Source organism: Mixophyes fleayi, unplaced genomic scaffold (assembly GCF_038048845.1).
Source record: "Mixophyes fleayi isolate aMixFle1 unplaced genomic scaffold, aMixFle1.hap1 Scaffold_3413, whole genome shotgun sequence".
Lineage (NCBI taxonomy): Eukaryota > Metazoa > Chordata > Amphibia > Anura > Limnodynastidae > Mixophyes > Mixophyes fleayi.
This window is the reverse complement of record NW_027447418.1, coordinates 22,501-27,500: the sequence shown is the minus strand read 5'-3', so window position 1 is coordinate 27,500 and position 5,000 is coordinate 22,501. Positions and strand designations below refer to the sequence as shown.

Here is a 5,000-nt window from a genome sequence, read left to right as displayed (position 1 = left end):
GGTTAGTACTTGGATGGGAGACCACCTGGGAATACCAGGTGCTGTAGGCTTTTTTTTTTTCTCTCTTGTTCCGGCTTCCTTCAATGCTGGTTTTTAGATGTATAAGAGATGTAGGTCAATAGGAAACCAATACATACAGCCACACCACCCTGAACAAGCCTGATCTTGGAAGCTAAGCAGAGCCGGGGTTGGTTAGTACTTGGATGCAAGACCACCTGGGAATACCAGGTGCTGTAGGCCCTTTTTTTTTTCTCTCTTGTTCCGACTTCCTTCAATGCTGGTTTTGAGATGTATAAGAGATGTAGGTCAATAGAAAACCATTACCTACAGCCACACCACCCTGAACAAGCCTGATCTTGGAAGCTAAGCAGGGCTGGGCCTGGTTAGTACTTGGATGGGAGACCACCTGGAAATACCAGGTGCTGTAGGCTTTTTTTTTTCTCTCTTGTTAATCCTCCTTCAATGCTGGTTTTGATATGTATAAGAGATGTAGGTCAATAGGAAACCAATACCTAGTGCCACACCACCCTGAACAAGCCCAATCTCGTCTGATCTTGAAAGCTAAGCAGGTCCGGGCCTGGTTAGTACTTTTTTTTTTCTCTCTTGTTCTGGCTTCCTTCAATGCTGGTTTTAAAATGTATAAGTGATGTAGGTCATTAGGAAACCAATACCTACAGCCACACCAACCTGGACAAGCCCAATCTCGTCCGATCTTGGAAGCTAAGCAGGGCCAGGCCTGGTTAGTACTTGGATGGGAGACCCCCTGGGAATACCAGGTGCTGAGGGCCTTTTTTTTTTCTCTCTTGTTCCGGCTTCCTTCAATGCTTGTTTTTAGATGTATAAGAGATGTAGGTCAATAAGAAAACAATTCCTACAGCCACACCACCCTGAACAAGCCCAATCTCGTCTGATCTTGGAAGCTAAGCAGGGCTGGGCCTGGTTAGTACTTGGATGGGAAACCACCTGGAAATAGCAGGTGCTGTAGGCTTTTTTTTTTCTCTCTTCTTCCGGCCTCCTTCAATGCTGTTTTGAAATGTATAAGAGATGTAGGTCAATAGGAAAACAATACTTACAGCCACACCACCCTGAACAAGCCCAATCTCGTCTGATCTTGGAAGCTAAGCAGAGCCAGGCCTGGTTAGTACTTGGATGGGAGACCACCTGGGAATACCAGGTGCTGTAAGCCTTTTTTTCTTCTCTCTTGTTCCGGCTTCCTTCAATGCTGGTTTCTAGATGTATAAGAGATGTAGGTCAATAGGAAAAAAATACCTACAGCCACACCACCCTGAACAAGCCCAATTTCATCTGATCTTGGAAGCTAAGCAGGGCCAGGCCTGGTTAGCACTTGGATGCAAGACCACCTGGGAATACCAAGTGCTGTAGGCATTTTTTTTTTTTCTCTCTTGTTCCGACTTCCTTCAATGCTGGTGTTGAGATGTATAAGAGATGTAGGTCAATAGGAAACTAATACCTACAGCCACTCCACCTTGAACAAGCACAATCTCGTCTGATCTTGAAAGATAAGCCGCGCCAGGCCTAGTTAGTACATGGATGGGAGACCACCTGGGAATGCCTGGTGCTGTAGGCCTTTTTTTTTCTTTTTTGATCCGGCTTCCTTCAATGCTGGTTTTCAGATGTATAAGTGATGTAGGTCATTAGGAAACCAAATCCTACAGCCACAACACCCTGAACAAGCCCAATCTCATCTGATCTTGGAAGCTAAACAGAGCCGGGCCTGGTTAGTACTTGGATGCGAGACCACCTGGGAATACCAGGTGCTGTAGGCCTTTTTTTTTTCTCTCTTGTTCCGACTTCCTTCAATGCTGGTTTTGAGATGTATAAGAGATGTAGGTCAATAGGAAAACAATACCTACAGCCACACCACCCTGAACAAGCCCAATCTCATCTGATCTTGAAAGCTAAGCAGGAACGGGCCTGGTTAGTACTTTTTTTTTTCTCTCTTGTTCTGGCTTCCTTCAATGCTGGTTTTAAAATGTATAAGTGATGTAGGTCAATAGGAAAACAATACCTACAGCCACACCACCCTGAACAAGCCCAATCTTGTCTGATCTTGGAAGCTAAGCAGGGACGGGCCTGGTTAGTACTTGGATGGGAGACCACCTGGGAATACCAGGTGCTGTAGGCCTTTTTTTTTTCTCTCTTGTTCCGGCTTCCTTCAATGCTGGTGTTGAGATGTATAAGAGATGTAGGTCAATAGGAAACTAATACCTACAGCCACTCCAACTTGAACAAGCACAATCTCGTCTGATCTTGAAAGATAAGCCGCGCCAGGCCTAGTTAGTACATGGATGGGAGACCACCTGGGAATGCCAGATACTGTAGGCCTTTTTTTTTTTCTCTTTTGATCCGGCTTCCTTCAATGCTGGTTTTCAGATGTATAAGTGATGTAGGTCATTAGGAAACCAAATCCTACAGCCACAACACCCTGAACAAGCCCAATCTCATCTGATCTTGGAAGCTAAGCAGAGCCAGGCCTGGTTAGTACTTGGATGCGAGACCACCTGGGAATACCAGGTGCAGTAGGCATTTTTTTTTTCTCTCTTGTGCCGACTTCCTTCAATGCTGGTTTTGAGATGTATAAGAGATGTAGGTCAATAGGAAACCAATACCTACAGCCACACCACCCTGAACAAGCCCAATCTCGTCTGATCTTGGAAGCTAAGCAGAGCCGGGCCTGCTTAGTACTTGGATGCGAGACCACCTGGGAATACCAGGTGCTGTAGGCCCTTTTTTTTTTCTCTCTTGTTCCGACTTCTTTCAATGCTGGTTTTGAGATGTATAAGAGATGTAGGTCAATAGGAAAACAATACCTACAGCCACACCACCCTGAACAAGCCCAATCTCATCTGATCTTAAAAGCTAAGCAGGTCCGGGCCTGGTTAGTACTTTTTTTTTTCTCTCTTGTTCTGGCTTCCTTCAATGCTGGTTTTAAAATGTATAAGTGATGTAGGTCATTAGAAAACCAATACCTACAGCCACACCACCCTGGACAAGCCAAATCTCATCTGATCTTGAAAGATAAGCCGCGCCAGGCCTAGTTAGTACATGGATGGGAGACCACCTGGGAATGCCAGGTGCTGTAGGCCTTTTTTTTTCTTTTTTGATCCGGCTTCCTTCAATGCTGGTTTTCAGATGTATAAGTGATGTAGGTCATTAGGAAACCAAATCCTACAGCCACAACACCCTGAACAAGCCCAATCTCATCTGATCTTGGAAGCTAAGCAGAGCCAGGCCTGGTTAGTACTTGGATGCGAGACCACCTGGGAATACCAGGTGCTGTAGGCATTTTCTTTTTTCTCTCTTGTTCCGACTTCCTTCAATGCTGGTTTTGAGATGTATAAGAGATGTAGGTCAATAGGGAACCAATACCTACAGCCACACCACCCTGAACAAGCCCAATCTCGTCTGATCTTGAAAGCTAAGCAGGTCCAGACCTGGTTAGTACTTTTTTTTTTCTCTCTTGTTCTGGCTTCCTTCAATGCTGGTTTTGAGATGTATAAGTGATGTAGGTCATTAAGAAACCAATACCTACAGCCACACCACCCTGAACAAGCCCAATCTCGTCTGATCTTGGAAGCTAAGCAGGACCAGGCCTAGTTAGTACTTGGGTGGGAGACCACCTGGGAATGCCAGGTGCTGTAGGCTTTTTTTTTTTCTCTCTTGTTCCGGCTTCCTTCAATGCGGGTTTTTAGATGTATAAGAGATGTAGGTCAATAGGAAAACATTACCTATAGCCGCACCACCCTGAACAAGCCCAATCTCATCTGATCTTGGAAGCTAAGCAGGGACGGGCCTGGTTAGTACTTGGATGGGAGACCACCTGGAATACCAGGTGCTGTAGGCCTTTTTTTTTTCTCTCTTGTTCCGGCTTCCTTCAATGCTGGTTTTTAGATGTATAAGAGATGTAGGGTCAATAGGAAACCAATACCTACAGCCACACCACCCTGAACAAGCCCAATCTAGTCTGATCTTGGAATCTAAGCAGAGCCGGGCCTGGTTAGTACTTAGATGCGAGACCACCTGGGAATACCAGGTGCTGTAGGCCCTTTTTTTTTCTCTCTTGTTCTGACTTCCTTCAATGCTGGTTTTGAGATGTATAAGAGATGTAGGTCAATAGGAAAACAATACCTACAGCCACACCACCCTGAACAAGCCCAATCTCATCTGATCTTGAAAGCTAAGCAGGTCCAGGCCGGGTTAGTTCTTTTTTTTTTCTCTCTTGTTCTGGCTTCCTTCAATGCTGGTTTTAAAATGTATAAGTGATGTAGGTCATTAGAAAACCAATACCTACAGCCACACCACCCTGGACAAGCCCAATCTCATCTGATCTTGGAAGCTAAGCAGGGCCAGGCCTGGTTATTACTTGGATGGGAGACCACCTGGGAATACCAGGTGCTGTAGGCTTTTTTTTTTCTCTCCCATCCGGCCTCCTTCAATGCTGGTTTTGAGATGTATAAGAGATGTAGGTCAATAGGAAACCAATACTTACAGCCACACCACCCTGAACAAGCCCAATCTCGTCTGATCTTGGAAGCTAAGCAGAGCCGGGCCTGGTTAGTACTTGAATGGGAGACCACCTGGGAATACCAGGTGCTGTAGGCATTTATTTCTTCTCTCTTGTTCCGGCTTCCTTCAATGCTGTTTTCTAGATGTATAAGAGATGTAGGTCAATAGGAAAACAATACCTACGGCCACACCACCCTGAACAAGCCCAATCTCGTCTGATCTTGGAAGCTAAGCAAGGACGGGCCTGGTTAGTACTTGGATGGGAGACCACCTGGGAATACCAGGTGCTGTAGGCCTTTTTTTTTTCTCTCTTGTTCCGGCTTCCTTCAATGCTGGTTTTGAGATTATAAGAGATGTAGGTCAATAGGAAACCAAAACCTACAGCTACACATTTCTAAACAAGCCCAATCTTGTTTGATCTTGGAGGCTAAGCAGGGCCAGGCCTGGTTAGTACTTGGATGGGAGACCACCTG

General features: G+C 45.5%; 2 non-coding genes and 17 pseudogenes across 2 annotated transcripts; all 19 read left to right on the top strand.

Moving 5' to 3' along the window:
* LOC142131330 (5S ribosomal RNA) overlaps positions 1 to 50 on the top strand; it is a 119-nt pseudogene extending 69 nt beyond the window's left edge.
* A 272-nt stretch (positions 51 to 322) lies between these two features.
* On the top strand, positions 323 to 431 carry LOC142131349 (5S ribosomal RNA; annotated as a pseudogene).
* Positions 432 to 669: 238 nt separating this feature from the next.
* LOC142131318 (5S ribosomal RNA) lies at positions 670 to 788 on the top strand (annotated as a pseudogene).
* Positions 789 to 869: 81 nt separating this feature from the next.
* LOC142131415 (5S ribosomal RNA) lies at positions 870 to 988 on the top strand (annotated as a pseudogene).
* Positions 989 to 1,067: 79 nt separating this feature from the next.
* Positions 1,068 to 1,186, top strand: LOC142131406 (5S ribosomal RNA; annotated as a pseudogene).
* An 81-nt stretch (positions 1,187 to 1,267) lies between these two features.
* LOC142131361 (5S ribosomal RNA) lies at positions 1,268 to 1,386 on the top strand (annotated as a pseudogene).
* A 282-nt stretch (positions 1,387 to 1,668) lies between these two features.
* On the top strand, positions 1,669 to 1,787 carry LOC142131325 (5S ribosomal RNA; annotated as a pseudogene).
* A 240-nt stretch (positions 1,788 to 2,027) lies between these two features.
* Positions 2,028 to 2,146, top strand: LOC142131378 (5S ribosomal RNA). Its single transcript, XR_012686378.1, has one exon. It is a non-coding gene; the product is annotated as a 5S ribosomal RNA (ribosomal RNA).
* A 282-nt stretch (positions 2,147 to 2,428) lies between these two features.
* Positions 2,429 to 2,547, top strand: LOC142131355 (5S ribosomal RNA; annotated as a pseudogene).
* An 81-nt stretch (positions 2,548 to 2,628) lies between these two features.
* Positions 2,629 to 2,747, top strand: LOC142131314 (5S ribosomal RNA; annotated as a pseudogene).
* A 241-nt stretch (positions 2,748 to 2,988) lies between these two features.
* Positions 2,989 to 3,107, top strand: LOC142131367 (5S ribosomal RNA; annotated as a pseudogene).
* An 80-nt stretch (positions 3,108 to 3,187) lies between these two features.
* Positions 3,188 to 3,306, top strand: LOC142131343 (5S ribosomal RNA; annotated as a pseudogene).
* A 241-nt stretch (positions 3,307 to 3,547) lies between these two features.
* On the top strand, positions 3,548 to 3,666 carry LOC142131321 (5S ribosomal RNA; annotated as a pseudogene).
* Positions 3,667 to 3,747: 81 nt separating this feature from the next.
* Positions 3,748 to 3,865, top strand: LOC142131296 (5S ribosomal RNA; annotated as a pseudogene).
* An 82-nt stretch (positions 3,866 to 3,947) lies between these two features.
* Positions 3,948 to 4,066, top strand: LOC142131316 (5S ribosomal RNA; annotated as a pseudogene).
* A 240-nt stretch (positions 4,067 to 4,306) lies between these two features.
* On the top strand, positions 4,307 to 4,425 carry LOC142131411 (5S ribosomal RNA; annotated as a pseudogene).
* Positions 4,426 to 4,504: 79 nt separating this feature from the next.
* Positions 4,505 to 4,623, top strand: LOC142131412 (5S ribosomal RNA; annotated as a pseudogene).
* An 81-nt stretch (positions 4,624 to 4,704) lies between these two features.
* On the top strand, positions 4,705 to 4,823 carry LOC142131372 (5S ribosomal RNA). The gene has a single exon (XR_012686373.1). It is a non-coding gene; the product is annotated as a 5S ribosomal RNA (ribosomal RNA).
* An 80-nt stretch (positions 4,824 to 4,903) lies between these two features.
* LOC142131366 (5S ribosomal RNA) overlaps positions 4,904 to 5,000 on the top strand; it is a 118-nt pseudogene continuing 21 nt past the window's right edge.